This window comes from Melozone crissalis, unplaced genomic scaffold (assembly GCF_028551555.1).
Source record: "Melozone crissalis strain CALT ecotype California unplaced genomic scaffold, PUWL_Pcris_2 ptg000008l_1, whole genome shotgun sequence".
NCBI classification, from domain to species: Eukaryota; Metazoa; Chordata; class Aves; order Passeriformes; family Passerellidae; genus Melozone; species Melozone crissalis.
In genome coordinates this window covers 5,737,279-5,759,390 of record NW_026535786.1, presented here as the reverse complement: position 1 = coordinate 5,759,390, position 22,112 = coordinate 5,737,279, and the positions used below count along the sequence as shown (strand labels likewise).

At 39.0% G+C, this 22,112-nt stretch overlaps 1 long non-coding RNA gene across 1 annotated transcript in view; it reads left to right on the top strand.

Moving 5' to 3' along the window:
- The window catches only part of LOC128933035 (uncharacterized), a 90,740-nt gene that overhangs the window by 3,971 nt on the left and 64,657 nt on the right, over window positions 1-22,112 (top strand). The window contains exons 2-4 of the long non-coding RNA XR_008482748.1: window positions 4,603-4,645; window positions 5,374-5,508; window positions 11,837-11,936. This is a non-coding gene — a long non-coding RNA (uncharacterized LOC128933035). The remainder of the gene's footprint in view (window positions 1-4,602; window positions 4,646-5,373; window positions 5,509-11,836; window positions 11,937-22,112) is intronic.

Sequence of the window (22,112 nt, the reverse complement as noted above, 5' to 3'; positions counted from 1 at the left end):
GAATATTTTTTAGTTCAGCTGGTGATGTTGTGTACTTGTTGAGCTCAAACAGCTGAAAACAGATCTGCAGCAATGTAGAACCATAGAATCATGTTTGGGTTGGATGGGACCTTCAAGGACCACATAGTTCAACTTCCCCAACAGGAGCAGAGGCATCTTCAACTACTCAAGACCCAGTCCAACTTGACCTTGAATGTTTTCAGGGATGGGATATCCAGAATTCTCTGGATAATGTGTAGTGGCCTCATTATAAAAGACCTCTCCCTCATATCTAATCTAAATTGACCCTCTTTTAGTTTAAAACAATTACTCTATCCCATAGGTGTCAGAAACCACATGTGAGTCTCTAAGGAGTAGGAGCAAAGGCCTATTAGGACTTCAAAGCATCGCTAAAGAAGGGTCCAAGGGAGATTACAATCTTTCTTCAGTGCTCTAAAAAGAGCTCTGAGTCCGGCTGTGCTGGGACCATGCAGCTGTAAGAGCTTCCACCCATGTGCTGCTGGAAGTGTGTTACACTCACAGAAGTTGGTTTCGGATAGATTTGGTTTGTTTTGCAGATGTTGGCTGGGCCATGTACAGAGGTGTTAATAGTCAGAAAGTCTCTTACAGCTTGCAGAGTGTGAATTGCAGTTCCTACCTGTATCTTGCTGAATCCTAGGTCTGAATTTCCTGTGTTCAGGTCCTTTTACCATCATAAGATGTCCTGAATCGTGCATGATTGACCTGGCCTTCTGCTCTAGAGCTGAAGAACTCTTCCCCATATTAGCAAAGGTATTTCACTGACCCCTTTTCTTGTTGATCCATGCATGTTAACTCCCCTGTGTCAGAACCTGGGGAACAAGGAAATTCACATCATTGTCTTCCTAGTGAATCTGCATCTACGTGTGAGCTGGCTGCAGGATGTAGAGCAGCTTTTCTACATTTCTGAGTTGTTTCTATTTCACAGGATGTAATTAGTATCACAGTCCAGGATCTGTAACAACTTGGCTTCATGAAACTGCATGCTCATTAATGCAATTGCCATACTGGGAGATATTCTACACAGCCCATTTCATACTGATGGGTTTCTTTTGATCTCATTTGGTATTAAACACCATTACTTTCTCTCCTCAACAGCTTTTCTCAGTCTTTAAATTCCCTGATGCCCCAAATATGTTAGTTATACTCAGCACTTTAGTGCTGATCTGGAGATGCAAACTCTACTGGAAAAATTGGTTTGCGGTGACATGGGTAATTATACTAACCATCTAGAACAATTTTTAAAATAATTGTGCTATTCTGATGTTTAGTTATTCATGTTCCTGATTTTACAGGTGCTCTGAGAAGAATTTGCCATCAGTTTTTGTTTCTGTGTGTGCTGTGGGATGAGTTCCAGGTAGTTTTAATAAGAATATAGTATTGTCAGGCTATTTGGGATGATGCATAAAATTACCAAACAATCCATGAGAAATTAATTGAACTTAAAAATATAAAAGTTTTTTGCAGCAAGCATTAAGTTTTCAAGCAAATTCTTCTGAGGTGTCCCTCAGACATGTCAGGTTTGGGTTGGACATTTTCATGACATGGTCAGAGGTCTCACTCTTAAGATCTTTTCAATCACTCGTGTGCATGTTTGGAAATAGCTTGGGAAAATTTAAACTGCTAGGAAATTGCAATTGCTGACTACCTATGTCTCCCATCTTTAGCTAGTCTAAGTGGCCTGTGTGGTTGTTAGATTGTAAGTAGATTAAAAAGATGTAATTCTAACAGAATTTTTGCTTTGATATTCAAGCAATCAATTTTTCTACTTGGGAATTAAATTACATATAAAAACAAAAACAGAATTTAAAAAAGGGTTTTGAATTGAAAACACATTTCTTCATCTAAAAATGAAGAAACAATTAATTTTCATTTTTAATGGATTTTTTACACCTGAAATCACTTATCAATTGTGAACAAAAGTTCGTTCTCCTTGGAAAGATTATTCCTAACGAAATAAACTATCCCTATGTTTTTCTTTCAGTGATCATACACTCAGTTATGAGGATGAGACAGGGAACCAGTCTCTGTTCTTTGTTTAATCGGCCTCACCACCATCCTACACTGTCATTTGGCCTCTGAGATATTACAATGACACCAGGACTGTCGATAGAATATTTGAATTGTTTGTCTCATTTGAGGACAAAGCTGGGCATCAGGATAAAGCATCCTAAATATATGAGGGTGCAATGTATATCGTGTATATCCATCAGAGGGTGGTGAGGCACCGGCCCACGTTGCCCAGAGAAGCTGTGGATGCCCCATCCCTGGCTGGGCAGGCTGGATGGGGCTCTGAGCAACCTGCTCTGGTGAAGGGTATCCCCACCCTTGGCAGGGGTGTTGGAATGAGATGATTTTTAAGGTCCCTTCTGACCCAAACCATTCTAGGCTTCTATGATTCTAAAATTCTATGATTCTATGACCTTCTGCTGGAAAATAAGGTGACCAATCTGTCATGCCTGTCCCTGGTATTAGGGGCTGGCAAGCAGTGCCATCAGTGCCTGCGCTATCTGCAGACTGACTTTCTCCTATTAATGATCTTTTGTAAATGCAAATCTTGTCCAATTGTTCCTGATTTGGGACTGAATTATTAAAATGTGTTAACTGGGAGAGTGGCATTCAGTAAATGACTCGATGATGCAGATGATGAGCTTTTGAGTATAAACTTTACAGAATATGCATGCTAATGTTTATGAAACATTCAGGAGCTGAGGGCATTTCCTCTACTATCTAGAAGATATGTAAATACTTCATATACTTGTGAATGCGTTTTCTTATTGCTTTTACTTTTTTCCTTGAAATCTGTTCTGTGTGCTGAACTTAAAACATCAAGTACATTTTGAAAGTGAAAATATTTGTTTCAGTTAACAGAAATCATTCACATAGGTTGTTTTCTCCTGTTAAAAGTGGGCTGCTATTTCCTGTTAAAAGTGGGATGCCTTTTGTAATTTGAAGGTTGTATTAGATTTTTAATTATATGTTGCTGTATAATACTGCTTAAATAGAACTTGAAAAATAATTCTTGTGTAAAGAATAATTGAAGTCAATGCATGGTTTCCATTTAATTAGACATTTTCTGCTTTAATAGTTTAATTCCCTGCCTAAATTTCATTTCCATAATCAAGCTATGCTTAGACTGTTGACATACCATTACTTCATCAAATATTCACCACAATCTTTGCTTTCCAAAATTCCCATTACTCTAAAATTAATTGAGAATATTTGACTAATGCTGAAAGACAATGAAGTTGACAAAGTCATTGAGTAAAGTTCAACTGTTGAAACAGCCCTGGTACTGTGAGTTTTACAAACAGTGACAGAAAATGTTAAATATACAGTAAGTACAGTGAAAAATATGTATTATTGTTTGCCCTGTAAATGCTTCATTTCTCTCTTTGTTACTCAAACACATTATGTGAAAGGTCTTTCCATTTAAGTTCTTATCAAATGTGTAAGCCAAACATTACTGGAAGTTTGAATACACCAGTGAAGATAAAGGTTTTTAACCAAAATGTTTATGAAGTCTCTCCCCAGATTATTTTCCAATTTTATTAATTTTAAATTGATAAAATTGGAAAATAATCTGGGAAATTAATTAATAAATTAATTCTGGACAAAGGAGAAATTTGGGGCAGGAATAAGGAATTTCCCTCAAGTATCTTTCCAGTCTACTGCTGCATGCAGTTTAACTATGCTGACAGCTGTCTCCTTATGGATACTTGTGTTGTAACTGGAAATGTAGGCAGGGATAAGATATAGGGAATATTGCTCACCACCCCTAAATTATCATGAAGGGACATGGAAATGTGTTTTTACTTAGAAACAGGCGGTTGGGCTTTCTGCAAAACTGCCCTAGACTGTAGCCAGATGTGTAAATGTGGAGAAGGGGACAGCAGTCCCCCCTCAAAAATGCTCTAAGATCACCAGAGGAGAAAGGAACATGGAAATTACAACTTTATCAGAATTAGGAACCATCTGCACCCTGGATTATGGTCTTCGTCTCCTAGTTCCTTGAGCAGACACTTGACTGTTTCAGAAATCTCTTTTATTGTTTTGATGTTTGTGTTATAGACTAACAGTGCCCATGTTTTTGCCTTGAAAATTGCCCATGAAGCTCTTTTAACACAAGTAATAGTAAAGAGACCAATTCAAATCTGTAAGAAAATGAAAGTGTTGAGTTTACTAATATGTTGAGGCACTTAAAGGTTGCTGTTTTACTTTCACTGGAGTTTTTCACTACAGTCATCTTCTAGTCTTGCAGTCAGAATCAATTTTGTTTCATATTAGGATAACAGAGGGAGAAAAGGTACTCTTTGGGGTAGAGATGTGTTTTGGAGAAACTGTAAAAAGTATTACTGTCTGAAATATAAACCATCCATCTTGTGAACTTTTCTGGTAGCCTTTCAGGAAAAGGCGACAGCATATTTAGCCCAAAAATTCTAATTTCCCATCCCTTTCTTTCTATTTTATTTTAAATTCTGTTTCCAGTCTTCATAATAATCTATTCCCCATCCTTTCATCCTACAAAAGAAAATTCTTTGACATGAGTTTTTGTCACTCTATCTTTTTGTCTTTCTTTCACAGGCTTTGCTAAAATCATAACGTGCTGAGGAAGGATTCTCAGCAAGTAAGTAGTCAGTACCAACACACCCTATATATATATACTTATATATATATATATATGCATATATATCAGTATATACCTACACACATTTACTAAGTAGAAGCATTTTTATTTAAATAAATTAAATACGTTCAAAATGAAATAGGAAAATATACCATAGAGCTCAAGATTTTCCAGAACTACGAAGCATTAAGTATTGAACACAAGTTTTATCTCAAAATTCTTTAATATTTTTAGACCCAGACCATACCTTAGGCCTCAGCTGTACAGCACCAAACATTGTCAGGGCTTTGTGAGACTTATTTCTGGAAAAATCCTTAGACAACTGATTGCATTGGAAGCGCTCTCTGCTTCTACACAGCAAGTGACCTCTCTAAGGATGGGGTTTGTCAGGTACTTATTTTTCCTGTGATGTAACATTTGCAAAATATTCCTTGGGATAGTGCTGCCTTTGAGTGAGTGACACTGTCACATTCCCACTGACAAATTTATAGAGAGACATGAATGATAAGGAACAAAGTATTTCTCTTAAGCCTGAAAATAGATAAAATGAACTGTTAGATTCGTGGGAAGGTTATATAACCTTCCTTTACAAATTCTATATTAAGCCATGTTTTTTCCCTCTATACGGAAATACCTCACACAAACCAAATATGTGGTAAAACACCCACAATATTCCTAATTATTTTATCATCCTAACTATCTGACAGAAGTGAAATGATTTCTTTCAGAGGCAAAGGAGCACTCTGGGCTCGCAGAGAGGACCTGGTGTGCAAAGGAGACTGCGGCTGCTCCCCTGCTAAGACCTACTGACAACCATGTGTCTGGTGGGATGTGAAGTTCCATGCCATCTACTCTAATAACAGGTCAAATGTTTGTCTGTAAAATTCCTTTGGGTACTGTGGAATTCACTTTTGCTGCTTTCTGAGTGTTTTGAGAAGACAAGACTAATGATGCTTCACACAGTGTAAAGCAGTGGGCAGCCAGGAGAGAGTTAGTGCATTTCTGTGTGATAAAGGGCTGTATTTCTCCTTCAGCAGCTGCTCAAAGAGAATACAATTTCTTTTGCACTGGCAGAAGTCCTAGGCATCACTGCACAATTGCAGCTTCCTGATGCACCTTGGAATTTGAAAATCTCTGGTTCTTGTAGTTTAGAGACAGGTTGAAGTAGAGGTCCTAGGGTGCAGCAATAAGAACAGAAAATAAGTGAAGAACAGCAACCTTGGTGAGATGTTTGGAGCAGCAAACTACAAAGGTAGGAGACTGGCTGATGCATACTTTCCAAATTTTGGCATTGCACTTGTCTACGACTTTCCTCTGCAGAGCTAGTGTAAAAACAGCTTGCACAGGTGTCATTCAACAAGCTGAACTTTGACTCTGCCTCACCAGAAAGCCCTTCATCATGTTCTTTGGACCTTAACCTTTTCCATAGTTGGAAGAATACCTGCCTGATTCTTCACTACAAAATTTGTTTGTAGGCTAATTGCTGCAATAACTGTTTTATGAAGTAAAATTTTAAAGCTCTCTATGCCAATCATTGACTTATAATTTATATTAGTTACTGATGAAATCTAAACAGTTTTAATATACATTCCAGGAATCTGAGTGGAATCTGTTTAATGCTTCAACTCACACAGGCATGATGAGAAGAAACGGGTATATTTATTCCAATCCTACTGTTACCTAGTGAAAAATGCATTTCACTTTACTGAGCCCCAAAATGTTGGAGATTATGTTGCTATTGAGAATATTTCCCTACTCTAAAAGGAGATGTACAACTCTCCTTAGCGACAGTTTGTAGAAAGGGGTAATTGAACACCATTTCTTCATTTTGCCTTAAAAGTAAAATGGGCATTGCAAAATGTGCACCTCAGGGTTACCTCAGGACCACCTGACTGATCACAGAATACTTGCATGCCTTGGGTTGGAAGGAACCTTTAAAGATCATCCAGTCCAACCCCTCTGCAATGGGCATCTTCAAGCTGACCATCAGTGCTTTTTCATAAATGTCACTTTTTCTTCATACCTGCACACCCTACATAAGCACCTCTCTACAGCAAGCATTTGTGTTTGCAGTTCAGTGCCCTCAGAACTGTGTTCCTCATGCTTCCTTTATTTCCTGCTTGCTTCTAAACCAAATAGCAGAAACTATTTAGAAAAAAGGAATAACATGTATTTGATAATTTTTTGATATAGCAGAGAAACAATAATTTCCACAGGGGTGGTGTTAATATCATTTGATGCAGAAATGCTGGAACTGAGTCAGAGTTAATAGCAGCACAGTGACAGCCAGAGTGACTTGATAAATGACAGCTTTCTCTGATTATCTGTTCTCAGAGGAACTCTGTCTGAAACAAAGGTGTTCCTTCTAACTTCCTCCCATTGTGGGTGTGGAGGAAATAAACTGTGTAACTTTATATACTTTATACTACAGCTTCCCCCTCCATCTCTCTCTCCACTTGCTTTGCTCCATCCTTCCACATTGCTAAATTATTTCAGCCCAAACCTCTCTTGCATGGCTGCCAGAGGCAGCTGCTCGCTCAATTGAAGGAGAAATTTTGAGATTAAAATAATTCCTGTGTTCCTGTGGCAGTGACTTGGAAGTGATGTGGTGCTGCCTTTTCTGACCTTCCCATGATGGATTCATTAGTCTTCCTGGAGGTGCCAGTAGAGCAGCAGAATACTTGTCCTTTTTGGCTGTCCCCAGACAGTGTTTCTGAGCACAGTGAAGTCATATCTTTGATAGAAGATATGACTTGAATTTCAACAGCTTATTGCTGTTTCAGATTATTTAGTCTAAAAAAAAGACAGAGGTTACCTCAGCCCATATTTAAATTGTGTATGAAAAGCATCTGGAAGAACATATAAGCTCTTCCTTAAGCAATTGAGACGTGACCTTCATCCACGGGAGGAACCACAATGTGCTTTGTGTTGTGCAGAGGTCCTCTGGCAGAAAGTGTGAGGCTCTGCAAGAAAGGATGAGCTCTTCAGAGCTCCCTGCATGGAGAAGCATCATTGAATATTTGCTCAGGCAGAGCTTATGAAGCAATCTATACTGTCATACCAAGGATTTCATGGACACTGTGCTTGCATCTACACTGCTACTGAAAGGAAGATAAGAATCAGGAATAAATAGGAGGTGATGTGGATGTTTACAGGTCCAGGGTTTGAGTTTTCCCCATTATACCCATTTGTCCAACAATATGGGTATCACTTGTGAGAGCCAGTCCACACCCAGAGGCCAACAGAGTGATTAGGGAAGAAACACATGGGGAGGTCCAGAAAGCAGAGCTAACAAACTGAGTGAAGAGTGTGACTGGAAACAGCCTCATAATGGCACAGGCTTGATTCACTCTGCCTTTCCTTCTGGATGTGTTTAATGAACAAATCTAACAAACAGAGATAACAGAAGGAGAATCTGCAGAGAAGTTCCGAATGGAGGCTGAAAGGATGCTAGGACAGAGGCAGCAATGGTGTTTATGTATCAACCACCTCATTGGTCTCATGAAGGGAAGCTTCAGAGTCAAGGCTGGAGGAGCAAATCTGAAGATTCTGATCACTACAGAGCTCTTTTTTGTGTGTTTGGGTTTGAGTTTTTATAAACTATTTTTGCTTTGACATTTAGGGGAATTTTCCCCCTATTTTCTTTCAAAATGATGGAACAAGAGAAGCCATTCTGTTCTCCTGGATGTCTTCCCTTAGCCAGGGCAGTTTCCTAAGGGTTCTTGGCCTAGGGAAATGCCAAGTAGCTAAGCAAGGGCAGCTGGGAGAACCAGGGATGGGATGCAGCTTCTATTTCCTGAATAAATCTGCAGCCATCAAGACAGCCTCATGCAGGGATTTAAGGTCCTTCCCTTTCCTGTTCTAAGACTGTTCTCTCTATTAACTGAGGCGGCGAGAGGAAGGCAACACAGAAATGTTCAAGACATTTTGTTTTCTCTTCTAGACACCCAACCATGACAATTAATTACTGATAACAGTATTGGAGCCAATGTGTAATCTATTTTTTTCATAATTTTACTATTCATTCCAGTCTCTCCATATGGAGGTCTGTCTATTTCATTTTGCAATCTACATTGGGATAAATTATCTCTAAGAGTGCCCATTTTCCTTTATCAGCCATAACAGAGACTCTAGGGACTGGTTCAGCAGGATGGAGACAGCAACATGAGTCTCAGATTAATCCTTTTTATCAAACATTGATTAATCTTTAAGCCTATAGTCCAAAAAATTTGGACTATATACTAATGAAACCCAACATTTTTTTTGCAATCTCTAGCTTGCCTGACAGTTTGTAAGAATTCTCAACCCATGGGTACTTCCAGACTTCCTCTGAACCAACAAATATGAACTGAGACCCTCAGATTATGTGTTAAAAAGCAAATGTTTGATTTCATCTTTAAAGAAAACATACCTTGTCATCAGATGTGACATGTTCTTTGAAGCTATCCCTTCAGTAATATTAATCTATCAATCTTTTTAAATGAGGCATGCATTGTAAAGAGAAGGATAACTCATTAAATTAAAAGCTACAGCTGGGAGAAATGGACTGGCTTCTAACAAATAGGTTTGTTCTTTTTTCCCATTCATCATAAAAAACTCTCTGTGCAAACATAGGTGCTTCTATATCCACCAGAACTACTACCAGTCTTCTTTGTAATGTCTTTTCAATTATTCTACCCTAATTCTTTCCTAATTAAAATTACAATTAGGAAATTAGGAATTAGGAAACTTTATTCTAGCTAGTGTTTATTTCTGAGATAAATCTCTGGGAGGACTGGAATTATCTATGCCCATATGGCCAGAAAACAGTTGTTTGTGGTATTTTTTTTAATTGATTGACTATGCAGCTTTTCAAACCCACAGAATTCTTGATATAGCAAGTCAAGCTGCCATAAAGTATTAGTCTATACTATTGTAGTCCTACTGATGCAATTCATCATGTGCTTAGTTTTAAACTGAGAGGCAAGACTCTTTTTAACAGTTATCCTGGAATTAGAAAAGTAATTTTACTTTGGTTACAGTATACACATTAAAAGTTTTGTCTTTAAAATGTTAGTAGTGTAATTACATTTGTACAACCTTTCTGCCTTATTTCCCTGAATCGATAAAATTAATCTGACCTGTACAAGGTGCAAAGTTGAGACAGAGCAACATCAAAGAATGTCATTAATTTCATTTCCAAGGTTAGTTTTCTTAATACTATCATTAAGACATGTTATTAAATTTTAACTTAACCAAATCTTTATTATATTCACGGTGTAGGGTTTTATACGTTCTCTTTGAGAGTAATAAACGAAAGTACTAGTTAAGCCAGTATACTGATCTTTGAAATAAAATCATATGCATGTCCAAGTATGTGTATGTGTAATGCAAATGCAGGTACAATTTTCAAATATTTAGGTAGTGGAACATCTTGACAAGACCTGATGGATTTGCTATTCCTTTTTAAAGGAGGTTATTCAACTTAAGCACTGTCTTTTTCAGTATGCTTTTATGGTTCATCCTAATGGAAATAATAACACTGAATAGCTGGATAGCAATTCACATATTCAAAGCACTGTGCAAACATTAAGTAATACAGTTACACAACATCTAAATAACTATAATACTGGCTGTCAAGGCAGTGAAGAAGCAGACAAATGCAAAAGACTGCAGGCAGCTCTGGAATGGATTCTGCAGCGAGGAGGGAGGGAGCAAGTTCCCTCCCAGCGGAGCGGGGCTCAGCATGCTGTACGCTCCAGGTTTGCATTGTTCTGTTTCAGCCACCTGCAATGCTGTATTTAAAGTGTTAATTAGCAGGTAGCAGATGCTGGTCCTTTTCCAGTTCTGCCTTGGAAGTGTTTCTCTGCTGTGCATCAAAATACAATGATGCCAATTCCACATTTTCAGTGACTGGTTTTCTATTGAGCATCTGGGCATAATTCTGGGTACTGACATTTTGAAAAGTTTTTTTTCTCTAGTCTTTCTCATTTTCTCATCCTGTTGTAGGGATTTTTTTAAAACAAACTGCTGACAAGAAGGCAGAAAAACTCCCTGTTTCAGTGTCTCAGGTGGCGGCACTCTGTCACTGTCAACTTTATGTTTTATCTTGTCTATGTCAAGAATATGCTGACAAATTTATTGGTGTGCTTGAAGCATACAATTGGAGACATTTCATTCTTTGCAGCCTTCTGTTAATTTCCTGGTTTAGAAATCAGTGCTGCTGAGGTCTGTTAAACAGTAGCAGATTTTGCAAAAGCCCTCTGTTCCTTAAGGACCCCAGCTCTAGGCACATTGCCTAGAGTGACAAATGTACTTCTTTTGCTCATTATACCCTGAATGGATAAGAAAATAATCTATTTTCTTCCAACCACGACTGTACCTGACTCCTCTTTGCCATGTTGGATATATTATACTTCAATAACAAAGCAAATTGGAGGTCAACTTACAAAGCACTGAACGCTATTTAAGTTTAATTCTAAGCTTAGAAGAATGGGTCCAGACTTTTGGTCTTCAAGGGGAAGGGTAAACTTTTATTTCCAATGTTAATTTCCATACTTAAAAATACAACTTCCTTTTGTCTTTATGAGCCATCTCTCATTGTAAATGTTCAAAAGTGGTGTATGATTATGGTTGTGCACACAGTTTATGAATAGATCACTCCACACACGTTTGAAATAAAGCAGCAGTTGCTGGGAGATGTGCAAGTGTTAGCTGTGAATACAGTTCTGCAGAACAATTCAGAGCCTGTCAAACTCATAGTCCTTTCCTTGTGAAAAGTAACATATCTTTAAAGATGGCATTCACAATTGTTCTGGTTTTTACCATTTATTTAAAAACAGGCATCTGAGAACAGGCCAGCACTCCTAGTGCATTGTGATATTGTTTTTTCTAATTGGTAAATATCTACTAGCAAAAGTTGTTAACAATGGGTTGGTTTATATTACTTCTCCCTGCAAGGTTTTTCTTCTCACTGCAGAACTGAAGAGTTTATATTTCGAATGCAGTGTTAAATTATATTTATGTGTGCAAATGTAGGAGAGCAACAGGAAAGACAGAAAATTGAACTTAAACTTTCTTTCTGAATATTGACTTCCGAAGTCTTGAGAGTAATTCTGTCAGATTCCAGTGATCTGTGATGTTTTGTGAAACATTTTTGTGAAGCCGATCTTCAAATTTTTTTAACCCTTGATGATTTTACTCTGTTTTCAGAACCTCAACTCCTGCCTTGATGCCTTGCAGCGCTGTCACCACCGTTTGTGTCTCCAAAGTCACATCCGTGCCCTCACTCAGTGAGCCTCTTCTGAAACCGGTAATGATGAAGCATTTCTGGGTTTGTTGTTAAAAACCAGCAGATGTCGCAATTTCTCCAAAAAGAGCAGACTTCTCCCCAGTCTCTTGAAACTGCAGCAACTTAGGTATTTTTGTGCAGTATTCCACACTGCAATAATTGTGTGTGAGGTAAATTATTGTTGAGCAACATGCTTCAACCATCAGCTCTTTTATGTATTCTCACTTTAAAGCTGAATGTATTGATATGAAAATACCCCAATTTTACTCACTGAATATAAGTGAGACATTGCTGTGATGCTGAACGCCCTAGGACTGTGTCACTGTCTCAGGTTGCTTATTGTAGAAAGGCATTTTATGAGTTTATTTGCCACAGAATCCATTCAGTCATGTTTGATGCCTGAACTCTCCTTTTGTTGCTGCTCAAATGTCTGTCCAAAATAGCTACATGGATTATGAGATGCTGCACTAAGGGAATTAAGTAAATACTTTTTAATGAAAGCATAACTGATGGAATATGCCTGCTAGTTAAATAAACTAAAATTTGTATTATCTAACTTTAGCTACTTAAAAATTGGATAGTTTGTCTGAAGAAGCTGTCATGCCTCCTTCTGAAGTTAAGGTGGAAAAGCAAATGTGTATGAGGGCCATGTAATCTCTTCCTAAGACTAGTGCTGGAAAGATGTTCTATGGAGATACCTGTATCCCTCTGTCAAGTGTAGAAGGAACTTAAACTGCTGTTTCAACCTTGATGATTATTTTGAAGATGGTTAGAATTAGGTGTTGTCAATAGGAACACTGAGTGAAGACTATTCTGCTTTACTATTTTGGTTGCAGCCTGGTTTTAAAAACAATCAATCAGACTGTGGTGCTCTTGATCCCTATCAGCATCAGCTAAAGAGACAATATTCAGCCTATTGCAGCTATACAAGCACTCGTGGCTCTGTTGGAACAGTACCTAAGCTCCTGCTTAGGCAAAGAACTCATCCAAATTGAATCCTTATCCATATGCATTCCTAGACTTGCACTAAAGAAAAAAAAAAACCCACAAAAAAAACCCACCAAAAACCAGTGGAGAAGATAAAATTTAGCATAAAAAATAGTAAAGTGTTGATTTTTCAGTTTTTGAGATTAGTTTTGCTAGGAAGAGAGTGATATGCATTTAACATTAGCAGTCTGAGATTCAGACGTAGACTGAGCTGGCTGTCTCAGCTCTCCCTGTAATCCATACAGAATAAGTGAGGGCTGCACAGGAGTCTGTGCTTGCATGGAAAAAACTGTCATCTCCTTCTCTTACCTGCAAAGACAATTTACAGAAGTATCTTGCCAGCTAATGTGAGGTAGGATGAATCCTATGAAATAAAAAACAGGAAAAGAGAAACGAAATAGTTAAAGAAATCTTTGTGTTAAAATAAGCATATGCATATGCAATATTTTTATATTCAGAAAGAACTTGTCAGTTTGAGATTTTAGGGGAAAGTGCAGATAAAAAGTCAAAATAATAATGAAGATGCATCTTCTACAATAGACTGGAATAAAGAAAGACTTCCAGCCTGTGGGATGCCAGATAATAAGGAGTGAAGAGCAGACATAGGCTGGGATGTCTTGTTCCATATGACAGGCTCGTGTTTCTTGCCATTTACATTTCAGGCAGCAATAAAAGCAGGGGGGGAGAGGGCAACTATGTACCCACTAAAAAACTTCTGCCATGTTTTCCAATCAATAACCAAAATACAGATAACTGACTTGAAAAACAAAAACCCAAAAAAAACCAGTAAAAAAAGCAGACCAAAAGAATTTCAGTAATTAGGAGAATTTCTTGTGAAATGTATAAGGGAATCAGTCTCACCTCGGATGGGAAGAGGCTCTGTGCACTGCATGGATGTATCAAAATGTGCAGTATTCCACAGAGCTCCTGCTGGCATTCAAAACTCCCCACGACTGACCTGCTGGAGAGGAAATTGTCACTGCAAGGGAAAAAGGGGTCAAGTGGACAGACAAGACATGGACAAGTGACACTACCTGACCCACACATTTCTGCATAGCTGCCACCTTGCACTCTACACAGCAGCGGCATGGGGCATGTGGAAACAGCCAGCTCCAGCTTCACTTCCTGAAATTGGCCCTGGAATCAAGGCTAAGTGTACTGGGCTTGATGTCTGCCAAGGGCAAATATTGGGATAAAACCAGGCTTTTCTTATTGCTAAATGAAATTACATAAAAGAATTTTATCTGTGTGAACCTCACCCTAGAGACTTAGGGTCTAGAGTTAGTTACAGAGAGAGACAGAATAAATGGGGAAGCTTCATAGTGACTTTGATAATTCAGGAAAATTGTCCTAGTTCAAAGTCAAAGGTAAGAAGTTAATTTTTTTTATCCCTCTGACCATAGGGAATCATGCTGCTTAAAACATCTCAGTACTCAAAGGTAAAGAAAAGAAGTGATACCTGGCAAAAGTCATGTTTTCAGCATGGCTGCATGCTAGGACTGCAGCCTTTGGGGTGCCTGAGCACCTCCTTTCCCCTTACCTGAGGCTGACACTTCTAATCCCTCCCTTTATCATTGTCAGGAAATTTTGTGTCATGGTCACATCCCTTCTACTTCTGCAGCCTCCCATCCCCTACTTTTTTACCTTATTCTTATTTTAATGACAGGAATTTCAAGGCAGATTGCCTGGATCTGAAAGCTTAGTCCCATCAGCTGACCCCTAAAGGACTCCCTACCCAGTCAGAGGCAGAGTTGTACCTCTGTGGCACCTGGCAGCAGCTGTAAAAACAGATGCAGCTTATTGTCACCATCAGACAGGTGAAAAGTTAAATGAAAAATGAGGCTGATTTATGAAGGCGACTCATCAGGGAAAACTTGGCAGCAGATGGGAAGAGTCCTTACAGGTATCTAAACAATGTCTGACAGTGCAGTTTTTATATTCTTGATTCTTGAAAAAAAAGTGAAATTGTACTTTGGAGCCATGGAGAAAAGGGGATTCTAAGAGTTAAATTGGAGTCTTTTTAAGATGTCTGTTGAAGGGCTAAACCCCACTTTTTCTGTTTGGTGTGTTTTTTTCCTCTATTTTAAAAATAACACCAATATTCTCTTATGCTTCTCATCATTTTAAAACACCCTTATGCCATTACATCCTTTATGAGAGAACTCTATAGTCATGATCTGATTTAAATCCCCCTTTTCCCCTTTTAATTCAAGCCAGGTATTATATTGGGTTTTGGTAGTGTCTTCTGTGAGGAGCTGCTGGAAGCTTCCCTCTTGTCTGATGCCAGCCAGATCCAGGACAGAGCCACCAGAGGCCAAGGCTGAGCCCAGCGCCAATGGTGGAAGCACCTCTGAGGTACCAGATGTAAGAAGGGGGAAAAACTTCTGGGCAACAGCAGCCAGAGGAGAAGAATGAGACTATATCACAGGAGCAGCCCTGCAGACCCCAAGGTCAGTGCAGAAGAAGGGCCAGGAGGTGCTCCAGGCACCAGAGCTGAAATTCCCTGGCAGCCCATGGAGGTGCAGGGTGGAGCAGGGATCCATCCACCTGCAGCCCCTGGAGCAAGTGGCAACTTAAAGGAGGCTGTGACCCCTTGGGAAGCTTGTGAGACTCACATAGGAGCAGTTTGTGGAGGACTGTCTCCTGTGGGAGAGAACTGAGGCTGGAGCAGGGGAAGAGTGGGAGGAATCCTCTCCTGAGGAGGGAGGAGCGGCAGAGACAATGTGTGATGGCCTGACCACAGCCCCCACTCCCTGTGCTCCTGTGCTGCTGCATGGGAGGAGGTTTTGGGAAAGACTTTTTAAGATTTGCTTGTTATTTTTCGTTACCTTACTCTGATTTTATTGGCAATAAATTGAGTTAAGGTCGAGTCTGTTTTGCCCACGATGGTAATTGGTGAGCAATTGTCCCTCTCCCTGTCCTTATCTCCATCCTCGAGAATTTGGTTATATTTTTTCCCCCACTGTGCTGAGGAGGGACAGACTATTGTTGGTGGGCACATGGTGTCCAGCCAGGATCAACCCTTCACAGCTATTTTCAAGAGCCCTTCATTCTGGAAATTGCCTATTCACTAATGAGAACTGTTTTTCTACTTTTTATTAAATCTTTCTTCCCACTCCCTAGTCCAAGCTGACAGAAACTATTATGTACATTACAAAGTTTTGTTTCTAGCATTATTTTTTCTCCAGCTTTCTCTTATTTTTTGTATTATTAATAATTTTTGTCTGCCTCCACAGACAGACAAAGTGTTGGATTAAATTTTTTTGAGAGAGATTCCTTTCGGTCAGAAAAAAGTTGATTTTAGAAAATTGTCTATTTGCAAGAATGCAACTTTTGTGGCAGGGTTTTAGTGGGTGATAACTCCAACCTTGAGTAGATTTGACTCTAATATCATAGAAAGAGCAAGCATTTCACTGCAAAATATCAACCAACCAAGTAAATAGCTAGATCCTGGGCCCAAGTTAGTTCTGTAAATAATAATAAAAAAAGCATTACCTTTTTCTCTATAAATCAATTCAGCTTATTTCCCAGAGGCCTACTGGCTATTCTATTACACATAGATTTTTCATATCAAATAAATATAAATTTTTGCATGATTATGATGCTCCAAGGTTATAAACAAGAGAAGGATTATAGGGAGATGAAATATCTTGTATTAGAGCAGATGGCAAGCTTTAAGGTACATAAACTTTCTTCAGTTCTTTGCACTCCTGAACTGTGCTTGGCTTTTTTTTCTAGCTATAACATTTGGCTTAATAAAACATATTGTTTCTGTTGACAAAACTTTCCTTCTGGAAAAACTTGTCTCTTCCTAGTCTGCTGCAGAAAAAGAAAATCCAAAAAACCAACAAACTCAAAACAAAACAAATATCTCAAGCAAATGCTTCTTTTCAAGCAGACTGTCTTGCCTTTTGGAATTTGGGAAGACCTTCATCAAACCTTTTCTGTTCTCAGCAGGAGAGGAGTTCAGAAACATTTCAGCTCTCGCTGTGCCTCTGGACTGATGGTGTTTCAGTTAGATGTGATATTGGATGAAAGAAGTTCAGTCTTCTTCAAGGCTATCAAAGCGTACAATAAACCCGTGGCACACACAAGAGAATAGGTACACTCAACACCTAAAGCAGAAGTTTTATTCTCAGTAGCATGTTGCCTTGGAAGCCAGTGAGTTCTAATGGCCAAAGTCATCTTAAGTTCCCATTTCTCATATTTCCAGCCTGTTACATACAGCTCGAACTGTCAGAATTGTAGATTTCTTCAAACAGAACCAGTTCTCAAAGGAATAATTGTTCCATATTCCTTTCTGGGGGAAAACCCACTTTCAGGGCAAGGAAACACAGGGAAGTTTCTAAAGGATTTTTAAGGGGATACCACATACCTTCAAGGGTGATCTTGTGGAGAACAATTTGAGGTCTGGGTTCTCAGTGTGCCATATCCTTACTCTAGGTTGCCTCCTAAGGCAATCTGAACACCATTAATTTGTAAGCAGAACCCTGCTGAAGCAAACAGTGCACGCAGATCATCAGTAGTAATTGAAGCCTGTGTGAAGCTGGCCACCAAGGAATATCAGCTTTCATGCTCCTAGCCATACTATCCTGGCATGCATAACCTTTTCTGCAGGCATCTGTTTGTCTGGTTTAGGTGCATGTACCTCAGAATACTGACAGGAACAAAACAGGCAGAAGCTGGGTGTGTGCAATCCTTGATCAAACTGTACTGGGAGCTGAGAAGGTGGTGCCTTGACTTTTTGGTTCCTAGATTTTGCTCTTTGAGAGAAAAGGTAGAAAGACATTGTGGTCCTATAGGAAAATACCCCCCAATTTAATAAATGACTGCCTTGCATTAGGTAAGGCATTGGGGCTGGCTGGGATATAGTTAGGTAACAGCTGTTCATAAACACTGGTATAAGGAGAGCTCAGATAGCCCTCAGTTTAGCAAAAAAGTTTGCTGTTTCCTCCTCCCTCTCCCCCCAGCTATCTAATCAAGAACAGCAATCAAGGGATCTGTCTAATCAAGAAGTTTTACCTTTTTGCCTGAGTGGTAGCAGCACTCCAGTGTACAAGTAGCTTTGTAGCTCCATGATTTCCATTACTAATGTCCTGTTTTGGATTTGCATCATTCCCAGTAGATTTATCTACCAGTAGTGCCCGTGCTCTTGACTTTTGCTGGTCAAAGCAGTAGTTGAAACAGAAGGAGGTATGAGGGAGGCTGAAATGGGAACTTAACTCATCTTTCTTTGTGGGCTTGTTTATTGGGAAACAATATCCTGCTCTGTTTTTTATTGATGTTGCCCTCCAGGAAAACTGCTGCTGTCTCCATCTCTTCTGTCTGCCAGCTGCTCAAGCTCAGCTGAGAAGTAGAGTTTTCTTTGATTTAAAGTGTTCTGTGATCTGAAAGCAAAGCATTCATGGGACAGCTTACCTTCCAGAGGAAAGAAAAAATAGACCATTAAACATCTGATCAAGGAGTGCTGTACATAGTAGACAGCAGAGAAGATATAGGTGAAAAAAAATAATGTAAGTTTTGTGTTAGAGACTCAACAAAGTCATAAGGAGATGAATTTCAATTTCACAATTTTAATCCTGGTGTTTCATGTTGTTTCTTGTGAATATGCCTGCAGACCTTTCAGACTAAGCATTAGGAATAAGGAACATAATTACAGAAATTTTATTTGATAAAATATGATGAATCTGAAGTTTGCTGATAAGTGGCAATGGTCATAAAGGAACTGTTCTCTATAGCTGATTAATACATACTATACCACCTGGCAAGTCCAGATGGTTTTATGCAATCATCTGTATACTCTATGAAATTTATGGTCTTGAAAGCATTCAGAGCAGCATCCTGATAAGAGGAAAGGGAATGAACCAGGTACATTAGATACCAGACACAGACCACTGCTTAGGTCTGGTAAAACCTGGGGTATTTTTGGAACAGGTTGCAGATTTCAATGGTAAGACCAAAATGCAGAAGGGATCCTGGCAGAACTTACATCTGCAAGAGGAATTATGCTGCAACTTGGTAAGCACTACTCTGCTGCTTTCATCAGCCTTTTAATTTAGTGGAAGCTGCACAAGAGGATATGGTGCCTCACCAGAGCCAGCCCTGAGAAGAGGAAAATTTCTGAGCTTGCTGAGGGAATGTACCTATGAAATCCATTTCACACCTAAGGATTTGGATGCATACTGGGAGACTGGGTGAGGCTTGCAGCTGCAAGAGGAGGTGGTTGTGGAATTTCCTCACAGTGCTTAGTAATGAGGATATGTGATTTTGATATTTTCTGGCCACAGAGGATAGGAAGCAGTATCACCAGCAACATGAACCACAGCCTTGTGCACCAAAGGGGGATTTTTTTCCTATCCAGTCTATAAAAACTATTTTACTTTAGTAGAGTAGTTTGATATTTGATGAGCTAGAGAAGCATGAACAAGGCTATTGCCTTGTGGAGAAGTGTCACCTGGGGGTGGGGGGAAGAGAAGTTTTATTTACTGATGTAGCAAATGTGTAATTTATGTCGCACAGTTTCTCTCTTTAATGTGCATTTATAGAATCATCAAAGTGAAACAATCTGCTAGCGGGTTTTGGCAAATTCTGCGGGTAAGGTTTATCCCAGCGATAAGAGCAGTTGCCTAGAAGGTGAAAATTTCAAATCCTTGAAGAGAGACTGGGATAATAACCACGCTCCTTATCTCGGCAAGTTCCCTTACTGCTGAGCTACTGAAAAAGGAGGGAGATGACCTCCTCTTTCTGCAGGTTTTTACCCCCCCTTCCCCTCAGGGTTTGACTTCAAAGTAAAGGCATGCTTTGAGACTGAACTGCAGAGGGCTGGACTGATTTCTGAACACAGAGTAGGTGTCTGTAACCAAACTGATGCTAAAGAAACAGAAAGACTGCTCAACTCCTACTTAATTTTGTGGGTTTTGTAAAATCACTGCACACTTCCAACCTGATCAGAAAATTTTCTCTGTGGCTTGTGTCCTCCCCTAAGCTTAAACAGAGTTTCTCACTCTGGCGGGGTTAGAGATGTACCTAAGCTCACCGAAGCTCCTTTGACTTTGTCACTCCCTTGCAGCTGGGTCCAGTCACCTTCCTCAGCAACGGCATGCCAGGCACCTATCAGCAAGCACAAGACCTTCCAGAACTGAAATTCAGATTAAAAACATACAGCTGCCACAAGAGGTAAGGACAGACTCTTTCCCTCAACCATTTTACAAATGGTTTTCTGGCTGAAGGAATTGCCCATGAGGTGGAAGCCTTGGGGATCACACAGCCTGTCTCAGCTGCAGTCTCCAAGGGCAGCCTAGTGCAAAACTGATATTTAGGGAGATGATGTAGCATTTTCTGCTAGCTTGCATATGGTAGGACAGAACTTCTCATGCTTTCAAGGTATGCTTTTTAAGCTGCATAGCAACATTTAGTATAATGACAGCATAAACTTGCACAGCATTTTAAAAAGTGAATGCCAAACCTTGTAATGAATTGCCTAAGGGGAATTTATACAGGAAAAAATACAAATAATGCCAACACTTTGGAACTGCACACTCTGCATTTTAACTAGCATCTAAAGTGACAAGGGAATTATTTGTTGTGATTTTTTCTCCTTTTTTAAATGCAAATTTGAAAAACAAGGCTTTATTCTAACCTCTGCTTTGGATTCCTAGAAATTAAGAAGTCAATTTTTATAGTTTTCACTAAAGTTTGAGAAGTCCCTGTCTGAAAACAGGCTTTCTTTTCTTGTGACTCTCTTGAGAAAGAAAATCCAATAGTGTAGAAATGAATGTGTGTCCAAAGCACATACAGCTGATGTTAGGACTCCACAGGGCAGAGCCAGAAGGAGGCTCCAACACAAGATAGAACTCCAAAGTGCAGCTTCTTAGAAAGTGGTTCCTGGATGGATTAATAATTTCTCAGATTGTGGATTAGAGCCCCTAAAATAAGAAAAAGTAGTTAAGCAAGACGTTAAGGTAAGGGAGCTGAGATTATGTATCTGTACTTATAAGGGTAATAAATAAATAAATAGAAAATCTCTGTGCTGTGGTTGAAGCCTCTGAGTACCTGAGAATGCTCTTTTGCCTAAGTCAGAAGAGGAAAGAAACAATCTGAAAATCTACTTTTCTGAAAAGACCTTGAGAAGGAAAATCTGTAGAGAGTTTGGGTGTTTGCAGGAAAGGTGTACACCAGGAACTCTATACTCATTCCATTCTTGTTGAGGTTAGAGACAAATACCTGATAATTTCCTTCAATTAAGTCACGCAACATTCCTTTTCTATTTAACTACGCACCTATGGAAACAGAATGAAGCTGTAAAGAGGTCATAAAATGAAATGAACTGAGCTTTTTCTTCAACAGGCACCAGGTCTGTACCTGGAGATCCCTGAGGGAACTCTTGTAGGTATCTCACCACTTTACCCTTATTGAATCTATTGCTTTAGCTGTCCCACAGCCCCACTGAAACCACATCTTTCAGACTCTACTATAACTGTAATCTTCTATTTAAAAAATAAATTAACACAAATAAAAATAAATTATTAAAAAAAAGGGACTAGCTGACTAAGTGTGTACATAAAAGTTTTGAAAAAGCACATTAAAGAAAGTGGATGACTTGGAAAAATATTTGGTATGAATATAAGTAATGAGTATGTAATAATAAATAGTAATAACAAACCAAATATTTTATTGTATATATTACATATAAGAAGCCCTATGCAGACAGTTTTTGAGGTTTTTCCATTTTCAAAATCTATAAAAATGATCCATGTTTTTTACTGAGGCACTTAGTTTTTACTCTTATACTACATACCTATGCAAAAAGGGCTGTTTTTCAAGCTTTCATGACTGTAGGCAATCCTTCCAGAAATTCTAGGTAAGATTTTAAGGATAAAAAACCTATATCTATGTGCATAAATTAAACTATTACTTGCTTGTTTGTGAAGGCTGGAAATAAAGGTAGCAATATCTGATGAAGTAAACTTACCTAGAGTAAATCCTGTTGACTAATCTCTCGTTTCGAAGATCAAAATAAACAGTTTTCTTGAAATATAAAATTAATTTGAGAGGTTAAAATATGTGGGCTGTTGAAAACTACAACTTCAGGAGCCTCCTCTCATTCTGCTTTCAGGAGTGGTTGAGCACTAGAAAATTAAGGAAAGTGACACCAGTGACACACTGGGTCTTCCTTTGTCCCATCCCTGGAACTCCCTTGAGGCAGTGTCC